Source organism: Triturus cristatus, chromosome 5_1 (genome assembly GCF_964204655.1).
Source record: "Triturus cristatus chromosome 5_1, aTriCri1.1, whole genome shotgun sequence".
In the NCBI taxonomy this organism is placed as follows: Eukaryota; Metazoa; Chordata; class Amphibia; order Caudata; family Salamandridae; genus Triturus; species Triturus cristatus.
Window position 1 is genome coordinate 337,649,961 of NC_140587.1, and position 26,830 is coordinate 337,676,790.

The window sequence follows — 26,830 nt, forward strand, 5'->3', positions numbered from 1 at the left end:
TTCACACAGGCTAGTTGTGGCAATTTCAGGGTGGAAACACCTGCCAAAGTAGTCGAACACCCACAAACTTGAACATTTGTCACTTAAAAACCTAAAAGCAGCATTTTTGTATTAAACACGTATTACATATTACATATTTGAGCACTCCTAGGAATCTGCTAGAGTCACAGGTTCAGGTGAACACTTTCGGAATTATCTGAGAATTCAAAGAACTGGGAAATGTACTCCACTCAAATTATAGGTATAAGTCTACATGTATATATTTCAGACCTCTTGTTCTAATGGGAACCTGCAAAGGTACTGTTCTTCGCAACTAATTCAAGACTGGGTCCAATTTTGATTTTGGGAGGTGGAGAATGGTGGGTATAATGTGAGTCCGTTTTCCTGTCCTTATGGTACAAGAAAGACATAACTTCTGCTCACACGTCACTGCAGAATTGCAATATGAAAACATCTGCTATCCATGGTAGTAATTCCAACATCCACTTCAGCTTCCATGTCCTTCATTGCGGCATACCACAACATACAATAATTTCACCACTCATGTTCAACCTCTACCTCTCCGCTTTACCAGACAAGGTCAATTAATGCAACCTATCATGTGAATTTGCAGATGGCATGTAGATTATCCTTTAAACAGAAAGCCCTAAAGACATGACAAGTGATTCCATGCCACTGATGAGTAGATGATGACCACCAACCTTGAATTTACCTCCGCTAAAAACAAGATTAAGACTTGTGGGCATTGAACATTTACCAACCTCCAGTAATATGACTCACAGAAATTGAGACTCCGCTAGCAACATTAAAGGACGTAAGAAATCTTGAAATATATATGGACTCTAGCCAGTGCATTCTACACAACGCAGACACTGCGACCGATCTTCCCTCATCTGAGCTACCTTTAGAACCTACAGGCTATTCTGACACTTGTGATATTGCTAGTAGATTACACTAATGGCTTGTACCAACTAGCTTCCTGTCTCTTACTAGACAAACTCCAAAGAATCCAAAACACTGTAGCAAGACTGTTACTACACCTCCATCCAGAGGAGCACATGACACTGCTGCCTCATTTGCCACACTTGCTACTGATAGCCAGAGGCTCAGTGTAAAGCACTGCGCATCATTCACTGAGCCATCGAAGTGAACGGTCCTCAGTTCCTAGAACCTTCATTGAATGATGCACCCAGAATAGAACACCACTCTCATGACTAGCGCCCAGTAGCGGCTTCTGGCTGGAGTGCTGCCGGGCAGTGACGCAGGGCGGGGAGGGGCAGGGTGCTGGGTAGTAAACTTCGGATTATGGCCGAACGGAGGTAAGTATACAAATAAATTAATAAAACAAATTTTGTTGCGCGCGCCGCATCGCCAAATGCAATGCAGCGCGTGCAATGAAATTCGTTTTATTTATTTATTTGTGTACTTACCACCGTTCGGCCATAATCCGGAGTTTACTACCCTCCCACCCTTCCCCACCCCCCCCCCCTCCCTGCATCACCGCCCAGCAGCAGTACCTCCAGGAGCCACTACTGCTAGCGCCGCATCTTAACATTTCTTCCCATAAGGAAAAGACTGTTGTAAAATATCATTCTTGGTACAGGAGGCAAAGCTTCTCAACTCCTTGCCAGCTAAGATACAATGGGGCAGATTTATGAGCCCCTTGCGCCACTTTTGCGTCACTTTTCCCATGTTAAAAGTGACGCAAAAGTGGCGTAAGGGGCTCATAAATCTGCCCCAAAGGGGCTTATTTACAAGCCCGTTGCGCCGCTCGTACGCCATTCTTAACATGGGGAAAAGTGAAGCGACGCAAGGGGCTTGTAAATAAGCCCCAAAGTTTAAAACAGCATCTGAGAGGAAGGGACGAAGTAAAGACCTGGCTCTTCCTGAGATAAGGATCGCATTTCAAACAACATTTTAGGTCAGAACATTACACTCGCTCAAGAGTTGTCCCAAAAGTCACAGGAACTGCAACACTTAGACACTGTTAGGGTCAGCTGTAACCGGTGCAGGCCTTGAAGGACACTTACACCCCTCTTGGGTTCCCTGATGAAGCATTCTTTCCTAGCGGCCATCATCTAGAACACCCTGGAACTTGCTTTCCTAACTCAGGTTTAGACTTCTCGAACAATCTACCAAGGCATACTGCAATCCAAACACTATAGGACAAAATATACTTTCTGCAATCGGACATCAACCAAACCAAGCCACTTAACCCCTGTGAGGTCATGCACACAATTCGCAAAGAGATTGCTAAATAGCGCCTGGCACCTTGGATGGAGTACATCCCTGCAGATCCCACTATAACGCCTCACCAGTGAAGATTGTATGCCCTAAAGCATTATAAATACATTCTTTCTGTGCATCAACAACTTGTACAAGAGATGATTAATTCAGGCAACCAAGGCAAGTTTCCTGTCCTCTCTTCTCTAGACCCTACAAGATGTATAGTGGATGTTTAATTGATTTGCTGTACCCAGCACATAACAGGGGCTAGAAGTTCGGTACTTGCCAAAAGTCCATATGAGACCCGGAATGTAACTCATAGTAGTCGACTAATGTAAGCTGTGTGTGTGCTGTATCTGTTGCTCCTCTCTCCTCCATCTCACTGGTAAGATCTGCAATCCAAGATCGGATCAGAGCATCACTCTGGTCACTAATGCACCACACACAATTCTTCCCTCATTGCTCTCATTCCTAGTATAACACCCTACCAGCCAAGTACTTTCCCCATGACGTAGCATCCAGCTAGTCCAACAATGTACTTTGCACCTCAGCAACAGGTGTAAAGTGTTTTACAAATGTAATGACCATTACCTTCCATTTTCGGGCAACTAGAGCTCTCTAACCCAGCCTGTCAGGGCAATGATGACATATGTAACCATTGTGAGCAAACGCCTGCACTTCAACCGGCTTTGTAAGTCTCGTTATTGCAACAGTATATATTTCTTTAAGTATATTTCTTTCCATATTCGTGGAACCAATTATTAGAAGTGATGGATGGGTTAGATAGTAAATGGGTCATAAAGAATCAAAATCAGTAAATTATTCAAGTGTTTGTGAAGCCTTTTTCACATCTAAACAATGCAAGTTGCTGATTAAGCGGATATCCAATGCTCTTCAAGGTCAACTGAAATTAACTTTATGTCTCCATGATTTATTTCAGTGTGACTGTGTACTCTCGGCGTATTCGAAGTCCAGTGTAGGAGAATGCAGTAACGGCATCGGCATAAAAAGAAAATGCAAACAGATTTCATGGAAACATACCTCGTGCAGGAAGAAATAAAGTACAAATCTTTCAGGTCGGCAGATTTCCAAAGCCATTGATTGTTATAATTGAGTGGGGAAAAATTGGCACGAACACAAGCGAAATCTTGTACAAGAGGTCATTTTCAGGATTCGCATATAACATATCTGTGGTTAAGATGTGCTTCTGATTGGCGATAGGCATTTGTAGAGACATCGGGTGGTCTTGTGAATGTGGTCAGCACTTGGTGAAGTACTTATAGAGTGGGTCCTGCTGTGAGCTCTATGGAAGCATTCACTTGCTCCAAATCTGAGCTTAAGTAAAGGAAAGCGTTGATAATGCTTAGTTATCATTTACTGATTTGAGATCCAAATTCACAAATTTGCAGTACTGCACCAAAAGAGGTGGTCCATTGGGGTGAATGCTGTCCTGCTCATTGCTTAGTGTGTTCATATAGCTTTGTGAAAATGCATGGGATGTCTCCTTTCATAGCTATCTTTCATTTGGCTCTGCTGTTGGGCAGAGCTTGCAATCACCAGCAGGCCTCTGCACTATAACCCACATGGGCAGTTTGGATCATTGCTTTTGTATGCAAAGAGTGTGTGCCCCACAATTGCAGTTGCTTATTTCTGAACATTTGATCTACATATTACAGGTCTGTTCACAAACCTTCACAACTGCCCACCTTTTTTCTGCTGCAAACTGCAATGCAAATGTTGGACTTGGCCCTTTTTGCAGGGTCATCTCTGAACTTTTTGCCTTCCTCCTCTATTTTTTCTGACCTGTTGTTGGCTGTTTTATGACTCTGGGCACTTTACCACTGCGATCAGTGCTAAAGTGCATATGCTCTCCCTATTGTAAAATGAATGTATTGATTAGTGATTCCATGATTGACTGATTTGGTTTACTTGTCAGACCCTAGTATAGTGCACGGAGTGTGCCCAGGGCTTGTAAATCCAAATGCTGCTGGTGAGCTTGCAGCACTGGTTGTGCCACCCACAGAAGCAGCCCTGTAAAATGTTAATAAGGTCTGCCATTGCAGAGCCTGCGTGCAGTCTGGGACTGTCATGCTGACTGGGCAAGTGCACCCACTTGCCAGTCCCTAAACCTTCCCTTTTCTTCATATCAGACATCCCTATGGTAGGCCCAAGGGCAGGGTGCATTGTAAGGATAAGGTAGGACATGCCCTGGTGTGTGTGGCATGTACTAATAGTGAATTACAGCCATTTTCGTTTTTCACTATTGCAAGGCTACCTGTTCTCCATAGGCCAGAATGGCCTGTTAGATTTTTACATGTTTATAATCTTAACTGACTCAGAGAACATGGTAGAAATTCGAGTTTAGTATGCCTGAACTCAGAATGATAACATACATCTTTTAGTGAAGTTGGTTTTAACATTCTGTGTTTGAAAATGCCACTTTTAGAAAGTAGGCATTTTCTTGTCTAACCATTCAAACCTGCCTCTGCTAGGCTGTGTATTCCCTGTCTGGAGTTTGAGTGACAGGGCTGGGGAATTCCAGGAGACAGGGTGAGGTGTCCCAGTGGTGAATAGAGAGATCTGCATCTAGATGGGTGGGAGGAGTTGCACCTGGGACTTTGAATAGGGCTGGGCCTGCCTTCCACAATGCTGGCTTCACCTCCTGGGGAGTGGCTGATTTCTCTGCCCTGCACAGTGAATGAAGAGAAGGAATCCTGTCAACAAAGTGCTCCAGGGCTGTACTTGCCTTCCACAATGCTGGCTCCACCTCCTGTGGGGCGTCTGATGTTTCTGCCCTGCACTGTGAACGGAAAGGAGAAGTCTGGTAAACAGAGTGCTCAGGAACTGGTTTGGACTGGGCATAGGCCCCTCTCCCCTCAGAGAACAAAGGATTTGGGGTATAAGTAGTGGGACCCTGATCCCAAGAATTTAGATCACTTTTGGAGGAAGAAGAAACCTTTACTGAGGAGCGGAACCTGAAGAAACTGAGGAGAGACTATCCCTAACCTGAAGTGCTGCTTGGGGTATTGGCCTGCAGTGGTTTGCCTGACTGCCAAAGGAAGGAGAAGAGACTTTGTGTGCATATTTCAACTTGTAAGGATCTCCAAGGGCTTGGAGTAGAGCTTGCCTCCTGCTGAAGTCTCAGGGACAACAGACTTCAACCCCTCAGCTCCCCAGAGTTCCTTGGAAGTGCCTGCTGCTGTTTTGGGCCTTCTGAGGGACTGCGTGTCGCAAGGAGCTGGAAGCGCGACTCAACGGAGCCGAATGCGTGTCGCCGTCACTGCTGCTGCCGTTGCACTTCTGAACAAGGGTTTCGCCGCTGGAGTTGTCGCACTGCACTGCATCGAGAGAAGCGCCTCGCAATGAAGAGGAAGCGTGTGGCCGTTGCTGCTGCCTGCCGTCGCCCTTCTGTACAAGGGTGTCGCTGCTGGAGTTGTTGCACTGCACCGCATCGAGAGAAGAGTCTCGCAACGAGGAAGAAGCGTGTCGCCGTCGCTGTTGCTGCCGTCGCACTTCAGAACAAGGGTGTCGCCGCTGGAACTGTCACATTGCACCGCATCGGAGAAAGCGCCTCACATCCCCGAGAAGCGCGCCGTCGTCGAAGCTGCTGCCGTCGCATTTCTGAACAAGGATGTCGCCGCTGTAGTTGTCACATCGTGCGGAAGCTTCACGCATCGTGGGAAAAGTGTCGCAGTTGGACCTGTTGCCGTCGCACTTCTCACAATTCTCACAAAAAACTAGACATTCTGAATACCATCGGATAATAAAGAGAGACATGATTAAATGCCCAACAGTAGAGATTCATACAATACAGTACATACATCAACTTCATACATATACAAAGACAAATGAAAACACAGCACAATGTACTATATAAGGTACAAAAGGTCAGACAGAAAAGGCGCCTTTATATTATCCGATGGTATTCAGAATGTCTAGTTTTTTATATGTAATGAATGAATATGATTCTACTATCTGTGCTATTGTTTTTATAAAATAAATGAAAAATGAAAGATAAATAATTTTTTCTTAAAATTAACTTTTGTTTCGGACTGTGGACACATTTATATTTATGGACTTATAGCCTATTTATATCATACTAGTGGGGGGATTGTACTTCTGTTTTTTGATGCCAGGCCCTTCTCCACCCACAGGCTCCTGCCTGCGCCTTATCACTTTTGTTACAGTGGGAGAGCCTTGCTCTTCTGCTGGTCTGCTCGGGCCAGCCTTTTCTGTTTTCTGTTTGTATTTGTCTTTTCTGTGTGTCTAGTTTCTGTTATTGTGCCAGTTCTCTGTCTATCTGTGCCTTTTGTGTAGCTATTGCCTTTTTAATCTTTTTTAAATCTATTGTGCCTTGTTGTGTCCTTTACTCGTGTTGTGCTCTTTGTGTCCATTTTCTTGTGGTTTTCCTGCTGCTACTGCCCCCACAACCCCTCCCTTCTGCTGGTTCCCGCTCCCGCCTCTTAGCTGTGCTCCCTCCCCCATCCCCTACTTAATGGTGGGTGTGTGCACCGTGCCGCTGGTGAACAGAAGGCACACCAAAGGCATGCCTGTCCGTGACCCAACCATGATTAGTGCCAGGGACCCTGGTCCTCCAAACTCCCACCGCTATGACTCAGCCAATCCCCATGCATTGAACCCTGGAAGAAACATAAACTGCCAGCAATCGATGCCGAACACCACCCACTAGCAGTTCTTCTGCTGACACTGCTGCAGCACCTTCACCCACTTCCGGACCCCCACGGCCACCGCCCACCCACTGGATGCCGGCGCACTCAAACCCCTGAGTGCATCCTCCTCAATGTACGGTCCCTGCACAGACATGCAGTAGAAATCTAGGACCTCCTCAAGACCCTGCCGCCAGACGTTGCCTTCCTCTCGGAAACCTGGACCAACGCCACGTCTGTCCCTGACACCATTACAGCCATCCTCGATGGATACAAGATCCAAAAGAAGGTCCGCCCCAACCACCCAGGAGGAGGACTCGCCATCGTGCACAAGAACTCCCTCCTACTCAACAACTCCTCACCCCAAACTGAACACCTTCATTTCCAGATCCAGACCAACCCCAGAATGACCCTACTAGGCACCCTTGCCTGCAGACCTCCCAGACCACGAATTGCGTTCACCACAACAATCACTGACCTCATCGTGCCACATGCCATCACCTCCATGGACTACATACTGCTCAGAGACCTGAACTTCCACCTTGACCCCCTCAGGGGTCCAAACTCCACCATCCTCCTGGACTGCCTCGTCAACATTGGACTGAAACAGCTCGTTACCACCTACACCCACAAGGCAGGACACACACGCGACACACACTCGACCCCATCTTCGCAGGAGAGAACAAAATCCACTTCAGCCACACCACGCAAACCCTCTTGATGGACCACCACTGAGTACACTTCTCCTTCGATAAAACCACCGCTCACAAACTTACACCACACCCTCCATGAAGGAACTAGAACAAGGTCACCGAGGAGTACCTCAATTCCACCCTCAACCACGATCCCCCTCCCACCATGACCAACGTCAACTCTGAAGCCAACGAACTACACAGATGGGTCACCAACTGCACAGACAAGCTTGCCCCCTCCGACATTCCAACAGACAGCACCCCAGGAAAGCCATCTGGTTCACCACGGACCTCAGAGAATCCAGAAGCACCTGCAGACATCTCGAGAAAGTATGGAAAAACAGCAAAACCACAGTAGCTCAGACCACCTACAGGAATGCCATGACAGAATACCATCGACGCATTAGATCCACCAAAAGGACCTTCATCCAGGACAAAATCCTCGCCAACTCCAGCAACTCAAAGGAACTCTTCAGCATAATACAGGAATTCACCAAACCGCTACCTCCAGCAACGCCAACCAGCCTACCATCTCAGCCTAGACCCTGGTCACCACCGAATTCACCACCACGACCATGAAGAGCATTCACTTAGGAGCCCTCCACAGACCCCTGCCCGCTGCACATCTTCCACAGAGCCACTGCCACCAGAGCACCCGAGCTTAGACACACCATTAACACTACCTTCGAATCCGGCACATTTCCCGACGATTGGAAACGTGCAGAAGTCAAGCCCCTCCTCAAGAAGCCCTCTGCAGACCCGACCGACCTAAAAAACTACAGACCCATATCTCTCCTCCCTTTGCGACTAAAGTCACTAGAGAAGATCTTCAACATTCAACACTTCTCATTCAGCTTCCGCAGCAACCACAGCACCTGGACCGCCCTCCTTGTCACTACAGACGACATCCGCACCCACCTCGACCATGACCACACAGCAGCCTTCAACACTGTCTCCCACCGCACTTTCAGTTCCAGGATCCAAGACGCCGGCATACTGGGAATCGCCCTCGACTGGATCTTATCCTTCCCCGCCGGCCGAACCCAAAGAAACAGACTCCTGCCTTTCCTCTCCGAACCCACCAAGTTCAGCTGCAGAGTACCCCAAGGATCATCGTTCAGCCCCACGCTCTTCAACATCTACATGGCCCCCCTCCCCGCCATCATCAGACAGCATGACTCAGCATACTATCCTATGCCAATGACACCTTGCTTATCCTCTCCCTCAAGAAGGAACCTAATACCACCAGACTCAGCTTTCAGGAAGGAATGAAAGACATCGCATCCTGGATGAGCAGCAGCTGTCTGAAGCTCAACTCGGAGAAGACAGAAGTCCTTGTCCTCGGACCCAACCCCTCCACATGGAACAACACCTGGTGGCCAACTGCCCTCAGCAACCCCCCCACACCCACAGACCATGTCCACAACCTCTGCATCATACTCGACTCCTCCCTCACCATGACCTGACAGATCAACGCCATCTCCTCCATGTGCTTCAACACCCTCCGCATCCTCCACAAGACCTTCAAATGAATGTTATGTTATGTTATCAGAAACTTATAGAGCGCACGGTCACCAAGAGGTTTCATGGCGCTAATCTTGGGTTGTGTTACGGCACAGGGACTATGCATAAGCTTGCTCAAACAGCCAAGTCTTGAGCGCCTTTCTGAATCCCAACAGGTTGTCACACATCCTGATTGCTAGAGGCAAGGAGTTCCAGAATTTAGGGGCGAGGTAGGAAAACCTACACCCTCCTTGACGTTTGAGCTTGAAGGCAGGGATAGTCAGTTGATGAAGATGAGCAGATCGTAAGTTACGGAGTGGGGCGTGCTTTGCAATCATGCAACTTATGAATTTAGGACTCCTGCCGTGCTTTAAAGATCACACACCCTGTCTTAAAAGCTGCACATTGGGCAATTGGTAGCCAATGAAGTTTAGATAGCCATGGTCTGGCAGATTGCCATTTAGGTTGTTTTTGAATTCATCTCGCAGCCTGATTCTGCACTAATTGAAGGCATTTAAGTAAAAACAGGGGCAGGCCAAGATAAATGGAGACGCGAGAGGACCAGGGCTATCACGACTTGTATGAGTGCTGAGTGAGACAGCAAGTGGGCGACCTTACGGATTTTACGTAATTGAAAGAAACAGGCGGAGACCACTGCCCCTACGTGACAAATCAGCATTAATGGTGACCCCCAAGCTTTTCACAGAGGAGGAAGAAGTGGGGGGAGTTCTGTCGACCAGTAATGATGGCCCCAAAAGATCTCACTCTTCCCAGGCAAAACTAATTCCATCTTGCCTGGGTTGAGTTTGAGATGTCTGAGGTCTATCCAACGCTGAATGTGCAGCATGGTGGCTTGAAATTCAAGAGCAGAGGTGAAGACAAGCTGAAGATCGTCAGCATAATTAAAGGTTGTTATCTTTCTATCCTTTAATGAATGAATCAAGGGCCTAAGATAAAGATTGAAAAGAAGTGGGGATAGGAACGAACCCTGTGGCACCCCGCATGTGATGGCGAGCTTAGAGGCGGTAAAAGGGCCAAGTCGGACCGCTTGTGTCCTACCTTCAAGAAAGGACTTAATCCAAATATATGTTGGGCCCTGTATGCCGGCCTGCTCGACACGGTCCAACAAGATTTTATTATCAACCGTGTAAAATGCGGCTGACAGATCCAGGAGCACCAAGGCCTGGGGGATGCCCTTGTCTGAGTTCGCTCTCAGAGTTTCCAATACTGCAAGGATCACGGACTCAGTAGAATGAGCCGGCAGAAACCCAGCTTGACATGGCTCTATGTAGTCTGTTTGTTCAACAAAATTGGAAAGACAACTGGCCACATGGGCCTCTAGGATCTTAGCCAAGAAAGGGAGGAGAGAAATAGGATGATAGTTCGAAAGATGCAGAGGGTCAGCCCCTGGCTTTTTCAATAAAGGGACTACGATAGCGTTCTTAAAGGCTGTGGGAACCTTGCCCTGCACAAAAGACTCATTCAGGAAGGGAACTACACGACGAGGTAGATCGGAGAAAACAGTCCTCATAACCTGAGGGGGACAGCAGTCGTTAGGGGACCCGGATTTTACACGGGTCATTAATTCAGATAATATCTGAGGACAGATGACTGGAAAATGAGCCAGAATGGCAGAGTTAATAGGCATACTTTCCAAAAGGTCCGTGCTGACGCTAGTAGGAATGCTAGATTTGATAGAGGAAATTTTGTCCAAGAAACAATTATTCAGGAAGTTGCATAGCTCTTGAGTAGGAGTCTGACTAGGGAGTATTCTCTCAGAGTTGCAGAGGTCATTGACTATCCCCAAAAATTGTTTCGGCTTGTTATGAGCATTTAAAATTCTGGCTGAGAAATAGGCCGCTTTTGTTTCCAGTATTGCTTTTTTATACTCTTTACGAGCTAGTACAAACTGCTGTTTATCTTCCTTGGAGTATCTTGACCTCCATTTTCTCTCTTTGTGACGGAGCTCAAGTTTTTTTTTTTAGCTCAAGAGTGAACCATTTGTGTGCATCTGAGTGGCAGGCACAGGAACATTTAGTGAGTGGGACATGGACATTGGAAGCCAGCAGTAGCCAATCCGATATGTTCTCTTCCATGATGTTAACATCAGGGTTGAAAATAGGTGCTGAGCTGGCCAAGGTTTTGAAAAATTCTAATTTATCAAATGTCCTCCACTTTCTTGTCACACCTCCCACTGCCATAGGAGTTTTGATCCTAGAGTTTATGGTGGCCGTGAATTGTATTAAATAGTGGTCTGACCAGATAGATGGTGAAATTGTGGGAACTGACAATATCAAATTTGAGGACCAGATGTGGTCCAGAATATGTCCCTTTACATGAGTGGGGAGGATACGTGCTGGACCAAATTCAAGTTGGAGAGCAACTCAGAAAGTTCTGCGGCATGTGGCTCTCCCCGGGCATCATGAAACCAATAATTCAAGTCTCCTATAAGTAGGACATTAGTATAGTTTGTAACAAGATTTGCCATTTGTTCGCTCAAAGAGAGGGGGAAAGTAGGCATAGCCTGAGGGGGACGATAGATGAGCACAAAGATAAGAGATCCGGCATTATGAATCCCCCCCAAAGCCAGAAAGACCTTCATCCACATACTCACAACCAGCAGACTGGACTACGGAAACGACCTCTATGCCGGAATCAACAAATCCCTGCTCGGAAAACTCCAGACCATCCAGAACACCGCCGCCAGACATGTCCTCAGCTTCCACAACATGATCACATCACCCAGCACCTACAAGACCTCCACTGGCTCCCATTTAGAAGAAAGTAGCCTTCAAGCTACTCACTCACTCACACCTACAAATCCCTCCACAACACTAGACCCCAATAGCTCAACAAAAGAGTCTCCTTCTACGTACCCAAGAGAAACCTTCCCTCCGCCGACCCTGCCCTTGCCAAAACCCCGTGCATATGCAGAGCCAGAGCAGGTGGAAGAGCCTACTCCTACATCAAGGAAAGGACCTGGAACGAGCTCCCGCTCAACATTAGACGTTCCCCCACAGAGCACACCTTCACGAAGAGCCTCAAGACCTGGCTCTTTGGCTGAATCAGAGTTGCACAACCCCCCACCCCAGCGCCTTGAGACCCTTACAGATTAGTAGCACGCTTCACAAATCCCTGATTGATTGATTGATTGATTGATTGACTTTCTTGTCTCAGAAACATCCCCTTGATAAGCAGGGACCTGATGAACCAGAGTTCAAAATTACAGCTTAGCGAAAGTGGGAAGAGGGAATGTTAAGGTAGGCTAGAGTCTTACCTCAAAGCTAGGTAGGAGAGATTAAGATGGTGTTCTGTTTAAATCTTACTCACTAGTTTGTTTAACCTTTAGGAACACAGAGTCATCATCATCACTTTTACTAGAAGACGGACGTATCACAGTGGGGTCAAGACTAGCAGTGCTGGACAAACTCACACTGAAGACATCATCTTTCTTATTTTCTCATGTTCCATTCCCCTTTCCTAAGTGGTTTGACTTAGTCTCAAGAGCTGATAAAGCTTTGGGGGTAGGGGAGATCAGTCAAGGATTTGGGAGCCCACATTTTAGGATTAGTCTCACCCTCACAGGATTGCATACCCTAACAGGTGAGTGCTCACTCCTTACAGAACCTGGCAGATGTTTCTTATCTATATATGGCTCTGATGCAGATGACAGCGCTATTCATTTTCTTTTGCCTTTTCTTACATTATGTTCACATTGGAGGAAGTTTGTGAATGCCATGTAGGAAAGATTGCCAAAGAAAAGTCATGAACCAGATGGTGTCCTGATGAAGTTTGTAAGTGAGATCAGAGGTCAACCTTCAATGGTCAACGTTAAAGCACAAGATCCTGTAGCTGAAGTTTCAGTAGTGAAGCCTCAGGTTTTTCAAAAGAAAACTCCTTCAGTTTTTATTAGAAGAGATCCAATTTTCAAGGACAATAAATTTAGCAACAGGAAAAATCCTGTGATCTGCTATAGGTGTGGCAGTTTTGAACATGTTGGTAACTATAAGGGATGTCCAGCATGGACTAAAATTTGTATTAAATGTAAAAAGCCAGGTCATTTTGGAAAAATGTGCAGATCTCAACAAAAAGTCAATTGTATTACCTGTGATGAAGAGGAGATTGCTACAGAGTTTAATGAATTTAATTGCATTGCTTGTGTTTCTGAAAACAATTATAAAGGGTTTCCATCTGGTTCCATACTAATAGATGGAAAAGAAGTCATGATGATGATAGATTCGTGTGCGTGGTACTCCATTATAGGTAGGGATCTTTTCATAAAACTATGGGAGAACAGAGAATTATTACCTCCGGACATTAAACCTGGTAGTTACTCAGGGCACAAAATTGCACTGGAAGGTTATTTTTGGACAGATTTGTCTTTCAAAGGGAAGTCAACTAAAGGGAAATTATATGTAGCAACCAAAGGGGTATCTATACTTGGGTGGCCCCATCAACAAGAATTGGGCATAAAATTAGATCCCAATGCGTCTCCACCAGTATATAGTATTTTCAGTGGGGATTGCGTGGATGACATAAAAAAAATGTTTCCTAAAGTATTCAGTGATCAGCTTGGGGAATATGTAAACTTTAAACACAAAATAATACTAAAGGACTCTGCTATTCCTGTAAGACATAGGGTTCGTAATGTTCCCTTAGCTTATCGTGACAAGTTGAAAGACATGTTGAAGGATCTAGTTTCAAGGAATATTATAGAACCTATAGAATCATCCCCATGGGTTTCTCCGGTAGTTCTTTCCCTTAAAGTGTGGAAATATGGATTTTTCTGGTCAGTTATGTCCCCTATCTTGGACCCCAACAGTTCTATGTGCATATCACAAGTACATGTATGTTCCCTCCATTTCCAGTTATGAAGACGCAAATACATGTGCGTCCAACGTCAACATGTCCTCTGTCAGATCCGCCATGAATAGGCCGGATATTCCATTCCTAAATATGAAAGGCCACCGGCTTTATATGGTTCACTTATGCCATTTTACAGTCCAGGCAAGCAGGCCCTGATTCTGTCATCAAAACTCTTCTTGCTTTCTGCCTCTGAAAGCTCCAGTCTGAGCCTGCATCTGTGACCATGAACTTTGTCTCATTCTCTGCGCGGCTCACGAAGCCTGACATCAGCCTATTCTCTGCCAAGAACTGTATTTCACCTTCGAATTATCTGCTTCCCCCTCAGCCGATGCATTCCTGCCTAGTAGTTTAAGTAAACATTCTTCCAGTTACCGAGCAAAAGGCCCGACTTCTCTGCCCTTATGCAAGTAATTCATAGCCCTGTCACCATGGAATATTCCTACCCCCTCGCATTCAGTGTAGACACTTAGACGCTTGTACACGCACGCACAGTCAGTATAGAATAGATTCTGTCCGAGAGTCCTTCTTTCTTGGATAACATAGTTCTTTAAACATAGGATGTTAGATATGATTTGGGATTAGGTTGACTTGACCCCCCAGACTTTTTGTCTCCACATGTAGAGCTAAATGTCAAGTCCCCTTCACCCCCTAGTTACACGTCAATTACACGTCATACTGCTGCGCGCGCATCTAGGCCAAGTATTATCTTATAGATCCACCTATATATGACATCATAACCAATTATGTTCCTTTTTACGCTTTATTACACCCATTTCTGGTTACGCAGAACAACTCGTCATTTTCCTTATCAATTGTTACGCCTACTGCATTCACTTCATTGTCATGTATGTACTATAAAAGTCATTTCTTGTCAATAAAGTAGGTACTTCACTTCCTGAACCCCCGTGGTGATGGAACTTGGAGCAACCGATTATAATCGAGTACTGGAATAAAGCCCATTCCGAAACTCTAATATCACGGATTCTGCCTCTCATTTTACTGAGCTATTTTATAATGTTTCTGTATCAAATTCAGTCCCGGTAAAGGAATTTTATTTACCACATGATGGCGCCCGAACAGGGACACTTTCTCATCTCACGCGCCGGCGGTGAGTTGCAGGCCCGGTCTCCTGCCACAGCTGGACGGACAATAACGCGTACCAGCAGGATTTCCTGTATCTCCCTCCGGTCAAGCGGGGGCGACTGAGACTGCGATCAACACCCAGACGAGGCGGTGAGAAGTGCGAAGTATCCCGACCAGAGCCTAGCTGAGAGAGCAAGATCCGAGGTATACAGAGACCCACCAGTTCGAAGTCAAGCCCAGTTTCCGACGAGACGAGTCGAGTCCAGTCCGGTTCAAGTTCAAGTTACCGAGGCCTTCCGTTTCCGAAGCTACCCGGTGAGTACCATTACTGGGGAGGCATTTCTGACGTGCACATAGGTTGTGCCGGTCAAGACGGGTTTGGGTACACAAATCCAGTCTGCACTGTTTTAGCAGTGTATCTGTACTGTTTAGCAGTATATCAAGTATTTCCGAAGTATCTAGTTAGTGTCAAGAGTTATGCTTGGTGATTAGTTATGCAGACGATCATCATTGTTGTTTATTTTAAAGGTAAAAAAAATGTTTAATGTTTAATGTTTAATGTGTTAAACGTCCTGCATATTGTGGTATGAATGGTTGTTCATTATTGTGCTTTTGTATTAAGTGTGTTCAAGATTAAGTGTCAGATCAGTTGTCAATATGCCGCTCTTTTCGAAATTAAGACAGATCACGACTAGAAAAGGGGTTCTCGAAGAAGCCGTCCCTATTCCTCCTAGGGACACTCCAGGGCACTTCATGTATCACAAACATGGCTTAGACGCTATATTATTTCTTGATTTATGGGTAGACTATACCAAGGGATTACCAGAAAGTCAGAGGTGGCCCGCAGCGGGGACCTGGGATGCAGAGTGCATCATGAAAGTCGAGGAAGAGTTATGGAAAAGGAAAGTCAGACAGTCACAGAAGGACGCCGTTGAGTTATGGCGTAAAGAATCTCATAGACGTACAGAAAAAGCACGTAGACAGGAAGAAAGGAATAAAGAAAGTTCAAATAAAGTTCAAAGAAATCTATTAATTGAGGAAGGTATCCGAGTGAAATCAGAACAAGTAGACAGACAAAGAAATGCCCTTATGAATGGTATGTATCCCCTTCTGGCCGAAGGATTACCTAAGGCTACTCCAGAGATACCGAAAGACTTGCCACCCCCATTATTCCCAATCAAGGTACATCCTAAGGGGCATCCTAGAACCGCAGAAGATGTTTTTCTTTCCTCATATTTAGATGACGCAGCTCCCGAGTATGCTAATTCCGCCCCACATAGACCGCATATCAGGGAGGTCCTACGCCAAGATCCAGTACCCGTATCCCTACAGCAACAAATCGAGTCACAAGTTCCGGCAAGCACATCTGTTTCTGTATCTGTTCCTACAGCTACTTCTATAGCTGTGTCCACACCTATAGTTGCTGTGTCACGTTCAACGAATCCTTTCACACCCGACGCCCCAGATGGGGCCACGGGAGGTGCTACCAATATCTTTTCTACGCCACCTAGAATAAATAAACTTACTTTTCAAGAGTCAGCGCATTCACGTACACCCAAATTCGTAAGTGCTCGTGCACTTAAAGAACTTCTCGTAGATTGTAGATATGACCCGGTGCCCGGTATAGAGGACGAAATGACCCTGGCCTCATTGCGTATCAGACGAGCCGCAGTGTATTTAGCGAAGTTACCAGGAATGACTGCGCATCTAGACTAAATATATCATTTTGTCCAAACAGGGCGAGATCCAGAATGTATTTACAGAGCTATGGAATACCAGAAAGTAGAGATACAGGGGGAACTGTTACGTTTCCTCATAAACTGTGTGATCAGAAATGTAGACCGACCGGGGGTAGACCCGGAAGCAATGCAAATTCTTACCAGATGGAGCCAGAATATATCAGAAGGGAGACACGATAAGCAAAATTGTATAATAGCCATGTGCCGAAAGATCCGTAAAGAAATAGAACGCCTACACGAAGAAAGATTAGAGGCAGACGAGTTCGAACAAAGCGAGGAAGAAGGGTCAGGACTGCCCGCAGGACAGTCGGACACCATAGCCTATGTAGGTAGAGGAAGATCTTGTAATAGGAATCAGACTAGATGTCATACTGACTCAATACATCCGATATGTCCAGATAATAACAGGAATTTTCAAATACCTATAATTAATATAAGGTCTAACGAGCATTCGTTCCAAACCGCCGGCAAACTACTACGAGAACGAAGGGGTTATCATTTTCTCGATTCTATGGACGAACAAGATTTAGCCAGGGCAGCTGTCCATTGGGTGGACAGTCCCGGAAAATATAGTGATGATACAGTAGTACGCACATTTTTGAATCTCACCCCAGATGAACAGAGGTTAGCTGGGATTTATATGATTCAACAACTCATTATACTATATCGGAGTCAGCATTCGGACCCTGGTCCCTTACCTGACATACTGACTGAATTGCTTATGAATAAATGGAGAGGTCCAGGTACTAAATTAATTAAAGAAATTCTAGAATCAAGAAAGCAGTATATTCTTTTTGTATGCTCAGAGCAGGTCTCAGTGCCCGTCAAGGAAAGAACCACGTATCACATGGACAGACAGAATCCCTTACGAGAAGTGCACCCAATAAGAGGCGAGGACAACGAGTTTAGGCGCGTATTTGTATATACGCCCATATCAAAAATAGAATTGTTACAAATGAAGAAAGTGGTACCCAGTCATGACAAAGATCCAGCGGGTTTTCACCGAGAAATTAAAGACATGTTACTCATGGGAGAGTATACCTATCCCGACATTATGACAATATTAAAGGTGTTGATGCCTGCTGGCATTTATGAAAAACTCAAGGAAAAAGAGTGGGAGGTAGGTGACCAAAAGATAGAATGGTCAGTGTTAGAAGCGGAAGAAAAGGCCCGAACTGCAGGAGCAGGACTTGGGGATAAAACTAAAGCATTACCAGGTTTACTAGTACAGGTACTGCCACGTTTATTAACTACGAAAAAGGAAGATTGGGGAACGATTTCAGCCTGTAAGCAGAAGCAAGATGAAGACACTAGTGATTACTATGCCCGATTTGAGAAATGTTTTGGTATAAATAGTGGCATAAAAGCCAGTAGCGAATCATACCCGCATCTGTTTGTAACAAAATTAGTAGAAAATGCCCTGCCCCCAGTAAAGAATAGAGTATTAAAATTCGAGAGTACCTGGCAAGGTAACACTCCATCACAAATGTTACAAATGCTACAGTACCATCACAATAGAATTAGAGAGGAACAAGAACATGAACACAGACGCATGAAAGACACGAAAATGAAAATGCTAGTTTCCCAGACAGTTCCAGCGGAAGGACATAAAAAGGGTATGACACATTCCGATTCAGCAGGACCTGTAAAAGGGACATGCAATTATTGTAAAAAGCCAGGTCATTACGTACACGATTGTCCAGTTTTAAAACATAATATCGCCATAGGTAAAACACAAGAAAGATCACGGCCACTCAGACAAGATCAGAATGAACAAGGAGCTATGCAGCATGCCCAGGCCATGCCAGCCGCACAACAGCTAATACAGTTTGTGCCAGCTGCACCACCGTTGCCTGCTGCTGCCACACAGACAACAACATGACAAATGTATCAGACCGCACAGTATGAATATCCCGAGTATCAGCGTTACGCATGAACAAGCCTAGAGAGGGAAGTTGATTTACCCCTTATCGAGATTCCTGTAGATCAAGAAGGACCTTATGTACATAGTGAATTATTAGGCCAAGATAGGAAGTTTTTACTCGATACAGGGGCAAGTCGAACAACTATAAAACGTAGTGAAGTTCCAGGGGTACCCCTCTCAGGCTCTCAGAATATTTCCCTTGGTTTTTCAGGAAAACCTATTGTTAATGAAGTGTCACAACCACTGCCACTTACGATAGGACCTCTGACCCGAACTACAGATTTATTGCTTACTAAATCATGTCCAGAAAATCTGTTAGGAATTAAAACCCTGAAAGCTCTAGGAGCCATAATATGTTGTTCTCCGGAAGGTGTAAGATTGTTTTTGCGTGATTTTAAAGGTCACTATGTGTCTAGAGACATGGATCCCCGACTGCAGATTTTACCTACACATCTATGGGCACAAGGCCCTACTGATGTTGGTTGCATGAATATTACACCATATAGAGTCACATTAAAGGCAGGAGTGGTGCTACCACGAATGCAACAATACAAGTTACCACCAGATGCTGTAGTGGCTTTACTACAAATCATTGACGAGCTCATTGCCCAAGGAGTAGTTGTGGAAACAGACTCCAATATATGTAATTCACCGATAATTCCGATTCTTAAACGAACAGATCCAAAGGCCCCGCCAGTATATCGATTGGTTATTGATCTGCGCGAATTAAACAAGTGCATTGTGCCACAATTTCCTGTGGTCCCAGATATCTCGTCATTACTGACAGCCATTGATTCCGAAGCAACATTCTTTACTGTAATTGATCTCAAGAATGCTTTTTTCAGCGTCCCAATAGATCCGGAAAGCCAATATTTGTTCGGATTTAGTTTAAATGGACGTAGCTTTAAATTCTCACGCGCACCTCAAGGATTTACAGAAAGCCCCAGCATCTATAGCCAAGCACTGAAACGAGAACTTGACAGTATCCACATGCCAGTTAACACTGCACTGCTTCAATACGTCGATGATCTGCTGATCACCGCAAGAAGCGAACCGGAATGTGAAAAAGCATCACTGACAGTTTTACAATTCCTAGCCGAAAAGGGGCACAAGGTGTCCCCTTCTAAGCTGCAATTCTGTGTCCAGCGAGTTGTTTATCTTGGACACTCGCTGTCCAAGGAGGGAAGGCAGCTTACACCCGACCGCATTCAGTTAATAGCTAACATGCCTATACCCAAGACACAAAAGGAGGTACGAGCTTTCATAGGCCTCACTTCATATTGTAGGCAGTGGATCCCTCAGTATGCATTTCTAGCAAAACCACTCATTCAGTTAACCACACAGGAGGCAGCCACATCGACTGTTCTCCCTTGGACTCAAGAACATACACAAGCTTTTGAAAGCCTAAAGAAAGCTTTATGTCAAGCACCTGTTTTAGCAACACCATGTTACAGAAAACAGTTTACACTCTTTGTTACAGAACGCGAAGGTACTGCCTTGTCAGTACTCACACAGGATCAAGCAGGAGCACACAAACCATGTGCTTATTTTTCTAGTACATTAGATCCCGCAGCTCAGGCTTTGCCTGCATGCCTGAAATCAGTGGCAGCCACAGCTTTAGCAATCAGACAAAGCGATGCCATAGTGTTAGGACACCCATTGACAGTTCAAGTACCACACGCAGTAGAGGTTCTTGTAAATAGAACACAAACACAACACTTGACTATAGCGCGACTTACAGGGTACGAACTTACATTGTTTCAGCCACATATAGAAATCAGACGCTGTAACACATTGAATCCTGCCACACTTTTGCCAGTAACCGGAACAGACCCACTAGCCCATGACTGTATTGAAGTTATTACTATAACGACAAAACCCAGACAAGACCTGACAGATGTTCCATTGTCCGATCCAGACCTGACGTTGTATGTAGATGGTTCATGTATGAGAACAAGTACAGGAGAGTTAGTGGCTGCTTACGCAGTCACCACAGATACTGAAGTCATTGAAACTAATCGTATAAATACTTTGTCAGCTCAAGCCGCAGAGCTCATCGCTCTGACACAAGCCTGTATTCAAGCCACAGATAAAAAAGTCAACATATACACTGATTCACGTTATGCATTCGGAGTTGTACATGACTTCGGCGTGTTGTGGCGAGAGAGAGGTTATTTAACTTCCCACGGTGCCCACATTCAGCACGGACCCCTCATTCATGCCTTATTAGATGCAATACATCTACCCACTGCAATATCAATTATGAAATGTAAGGCTCATATAAAGATTACTGATATCATTTCCCAAGGCAATGATCTAGCCGACAGAACAGCTAAACAGACTGCTCAAACTCAAACCCCCGACATGACAAAGACAATAGTCCCGACACCGACACATTGTATGACAGTTAAAGATCCTACTCTTGACGTAATTGACATACAGACACATGCTACACCAGACGAAATAAAGACATGGACTGAATTAGGAGGGATCCAAACGGACCAAGGATGGATGATGAAGGAAAAGTCTGTGTGGTTCCTTCCTGATTCAATGGTCCAAGTTATAATTAACACTATACATAGTCCAGCACATCTAGGAGAAAAAGCTATGCTAGACAGCATTCAACACATTTGGTTCAACAAACATTTACGAGCAGCAGCCAAACAAAAGGTCCGTACCTGTATGATTTGTTGCCAGTTTAACCCAGGAAAAAGCGTTCCCGTAGAACAGGGTGGATTTCATCCTCCTAATAATCCTTTTGAAGTACTCCAGATGGACTATATCCAGATGGAACGATGTCGAGGATTCAAATATGTTCTCGTAGTTGTCTGCGCTCTGTCCCGTTGGACAGAGGCGTACCCGGTTTCAGATTACACTGCCCCGACTACTGCCAAACAGTTGGTTCGAGAATTCTTCCCACGATACGGTTTACCACGTGTTGTTCACTCAGATAACGGCCAGCCGTTCTCATCCGAATTAATGAAACACGTTTCACTTCTGTTAGGTTATCAGTGGAAATTCCACTGTGTCCGACACCCCGAGGCAGCAGGTCTCGTAGAAAGACATAACCAGATACTGAAAATCAGATTGTCCAAAATATGCAGAGAGAAAGGTGTCGACTGGATAGTAGCGTTACCAGTTGCACTCTTTTACATGAGAATGGTAGCACACTCTCGAACAGGGCTATCCCCGTATGAGGTGATCTTCGGTAGACCACCAAATATGTGGGGGACGCCCGTACCACGCAAAATAACTGATATTGACTGCAATATGCTGACAGATTACTTGGCTTCCTTGATGTCTGCACTACAATCTTGTCGTTCACAGGTAGCTGCAGCCTTTCCCGACAACACCGAGGTGAAACCCCATGACGTGGTTCCGGGGGATCTGGTCTTTGTGAGGAATTTCGACCGAAAGACTCAGCTGGAGCCCAGGTGGAAAGCACCCAAGTTGGTCCTGCTGACCACAAGGACAGCCGTGAAGATCGAGGGCCGCAAGGGCTGGATTCATTCAAGTCATATCAAGAAATTTCATGGACTATCCTCGGATATAGACATTGTGCCCTGCACTCCCTCACAGACTGATTCAAAACTTCCTTTGGTTGAAAAAACTGAAACCGAACTTTACAAACTAAAGCTTAGGCCCAACAAGTCGAGCAATTTGATTGTTTAAGTCCTCTCCAAGGTGAAGCGGTTGAATTGTCTCTGACATGTATCCCTTGGACCTGAGTAGAGAAAATACCCGGAAAATGTTGAAACGACAGGCGTATTGTAAATCACTGCGTAGCCACTGCATAGTGACATTATTAATTCTGTTTTTATTAAGTCTTTTAATAATTATTACAAGTATGTTGTTGCACATATATTACCCTATTTCTAGACATGTTTATAATGTTGCTGCTGAACATTCTTTTAGTGACTTACCTCCACATGAATTGTCTTATAGACTTGCGCTGCGCAATAACACTTTCATTAGTATGTTACATCATTCCCATCAGACTAGTAATGCTACTAATTGTTGGGTGTGTGGTCGGCTCCCTCCCTATCAGAATTATGAAGGAGTCCTGCCATTCTTTCCACACCCATTTACACACAATGGCTCCTGTGGAGCATGGTTCAGTTTAATCAATTCCATAGACTCAGACACAGCAGTTTACCAAGATCATTGGGTATGGGGAAACCTGAACCTAGTTTTACTCAAGGTCTGTTACTGCGACAAGGAGGGTCGCCCCAAAAGAACAGGAACTGATCTAGAAAATGAAGTATATGGATTAGGTAATTTTACACCTAATCTCATGATTCTAAATGTCGTATCCGAAATTGAACTAGTCTTACCCACCATGTCAGTATTCCCAGCGAAAGGTGAATTATGTGTAAGAAAAGTTGGTTCCATACATATGGGCCATAGTAAATGCACTACTATAGTAGAATTCAGTGATCAAGGCAAATCTTCATTTAGAGCTTCTCGTCATTCCTACTTTGTATGTGGTCAGACTGCATATATGCGTTTACCTCTAGATTGGGATGGTACCTGCTACATTGCATTCCTTTTGCCACCTGTTTTCCTAGCTCCTCCTGATTATTACAGAAATATTCATTTAGTACACAACAGAGAGCGGAGAGATCTCCCCATTGTCGATTACACTGAGACGGCATGGGACAAGTATGTAGATTTTAATAAAGGCATCTTTCCCTACATAGGTACCGTTACTAATAGTAAGCTGATACGTAGATTAACTAGAACCCTTGAAGCAGTAGTGAATGAGACTATTTCCGCCTTAGGCAATTTAACAGAAGAGCAGTCTGCTATGCGGATTGTTGTGCTTCAAAATCGTCTTGTCCTTGACGTCATCCTGGCTGATAGGGGCGGAGCTTGTAGGGTCATCGGATCAAGCTGCTGCGTATTCATACCAGAAAATTCGCCATCTGTATATAAAGCCATCACTCGCCTTCATAAGATTGTAAGCCAGATACACCAGAACCCAGGCACTTGGACTTGGTCCAGTTGGTTTTGGAGTGTGATATCAGCCTGGGGATGGAGAGTTTTATCGTTCCTAGGTATTGGCTTTCTCATACTATTCAGTTGCTGTCTATGTCTACAATGTGGACCAGCGATCTGTGGTCTGTGTGCCACATCGTGTATTCCACCACCAAGATTTCATTCGTCACGGAAGAAGAAAGAAGAACAAATGATGCTATATGAACAGATCAATGGATTAATGAAGATTGATATCTCTTGAAGGGCAAGTAGGGGACAAGGAGGGAATGTGGAAATATGGATTTTTCTGGTCAGTTATGTCCCCTATCTTGGACCCCAACAGTTCTATGTGCATATCACAAGTACATGTATGTTCCCTCCAGTTCCAGTTATGAAGACGCAAATACATGTGCGTCCAACGTCAACATGTCCTCTGTCAGATCCGCCATGAATAGGCCGGATATTCCATTCCTAAATATGAAAGGCCACCGGCTTTATATGGTTCACTTATGCCATTTTACAGTCCAGGCAAGCAGGCCCTGATTCTGTCATCAAAACTCTTCTTGCTTTCTGCCTCTGAAAGCTCCAGTCTGAGCCTGCATCTGTGACCATGAACTTTGTCTCATTCTCTGCGCGGCTCACGAAGCCTGACATCAGCCTATTCTCTGCCAAGAACTGTATTTCACCTTCGAATTATCTGCTTCCCCCTCAGCCGATGCATTCCTGCCTAGTAGTTTAAGTAAACATTCTTCCAGTTACCGAGCAAAAGGCCCGACTTCTCTGCCCTTATGCAAGTAATTCATAGCCCTGTCACCATGGAATATTCCTACCCCCTCGCATTCAGTGTAGACACTTAGACGCTTGTACACGCACGCACAGTCAGTATAGAATAGATTCTGTCCGAGAGTCCTTCTTTCTTGGATAACATAGTTCTTTAAACATAGGATGTTAGATATGATTTGGGATTAGGTTGACTTGACCCCCCAGACTTTTTGTCTCCACATGTAGAGCTAAATGTCAAGTCCCCTTCACCCCCTAGTTACACGTCAATTACACGTCATACTGCTGCGCGCGCATCTAGGCCAAGTATTATCTTATAGATCCACCTATATATGACATCATAACCAATTATGTTCCTTTTTACGCTTTATTACACCCATTTCTGGTTACGCAGAACAACTCGTCATTTTCCTTATCAATTGTTACGCCTACTGCATTCACTTCATTGTCATGTATGTACTATAAAAGTCATTTCTTGTCAATAAAGTAGGTACTTCACTTCCTGAACCCCCGTGGTGATGGAACTTGGAGCAACCGATTATAATCGAGTACTGGAATAAAGCCCATTCCGAAACTCTAATATCACGGATTCTGCCTCTCATTTTACTGAGCTATTTTATAATGTTTCTGTATCAAATTCAGTCCCGGTAAAGGAATTTTATTTACCACAAAAGGCAATGGAGATCTTAGGTTGTGTGTTGATCTCCGTAGCTTAAATAAGGAGATTTGGATTGACAGACATCCTTTACCCAACATTCATGAATTGATATCAACTTTATCTGGTGCGTGTGTGTTTTCCACAGTTGATTTGGCGAGTGCATACCACCAGATTATGTTACATGAACAATCCAAATGCTTGACAGCTTTCATTACTCCGGAGGGCATGTATCAATATAAGAGGATGCCATTTGGTTTGGCTAGTGCCGCTTCGGTCTTTCAGAGAATCATGAAGGATGTCCTGGAAGGTTGCCCTGGTGCCATAGCCTTTCAGGATGATATTCTGATTTTTGGGAAAGACTTTGAAGACCATGATAGTAATCTAAAAAAGGTGTTGAATAGCATACAGTGTAAAGGTTTAACGCTTAAACTATCCAAATGCAAATTCAGAAAAGATAATGTGGAATATTTAGGCCACGAGATTTCAAGAGAGGGTATCAAACCAAAAATGGATCATGTAGCTAGTATTACTAAGGCTCCGTCTCCTACTTCTAAAGATCAATTGTTGTCATTCTTAGGTTTTTAACGGAATTTTACAGTAAGTTTGTCAAGAACTATGCCTCGAAAGTGTTTCCTTTGCGCAATCTACTGAAGAAAAACGCTAAATTTATCTGACAACTTATACAACCACACAGGACAGACTCTAACTGCTAATGAGCTCTCAACACATCATGGAACCTAGAACCCTAGTGATACAATAACACTCCATAATAGAACATGCCCACAGATAACATGGACACTACACATACATACTTCAACATAGATCATTGAACCTCACTTTTGACCAGAATGTTTAATGCTGCATGTAACTCACTAGTATTTCCAGAAACCCGAGGCTCATCAATCATCATGCCCATAGTTAAGAAGAGCATAAGGGACGTCCAACATCTCTTTTAGACTGATACTGTCAAGCTCATATTAGATGGACTGTTGGTATGGGCCCATAGGGTTCAGACAAGAACTGAGCACTCAGGAACAATGTCTGAATCTGTACCTGGTAACTTAGAAATATAACATATGTAGAAAAACAACTTTATATTTGACATTTATGTGCTGTTCTCTGCATTTAACATGATGGTCTGGTCCAAAATGTTGGCCATCTTGGCTAACAGGGGTATAAAAAAAGAAGCTGATTGGCCACTTGTTGTCACGAGTAGCAGTCAGGTAGGGGAAGAGAGGGGCATGCACTTCTTCTTTTAGATCACGTTAAGATGTGTGACTAGGCTCCCAATTATTTTTCTTTCTTTTCATCCTGCATGTAAACAATTTGCAGGCTCATATTACAGACATCTAATTTCCTCCCGTGCCTTGTTTCCACATATGTACAATTCATGGATTCCTATGGTTTACATAATAATGTAAACAAATACAAAGTGATACCCATTCAAAACTCCCCCTTTAAACTGTCAATAGGCAATACTTGTCTGGAAACGGTTCACTCCTTTCACTATTTAGGTGTCATCTTTGACTGTAATCTAAAATAGATGCCATTACTTGATACCATCAGATGCAAATACGAGAGAGTGAAAAACAGTATTATTAGTTATTAGTTATGCACGCATGTGTGGTAGCCAACATGTGCTATCTATGTTATCTATGTTTAAGTCATAAGGCTAAATGTACTACCACACCTACATATAGTGAGGGAGTATGGTG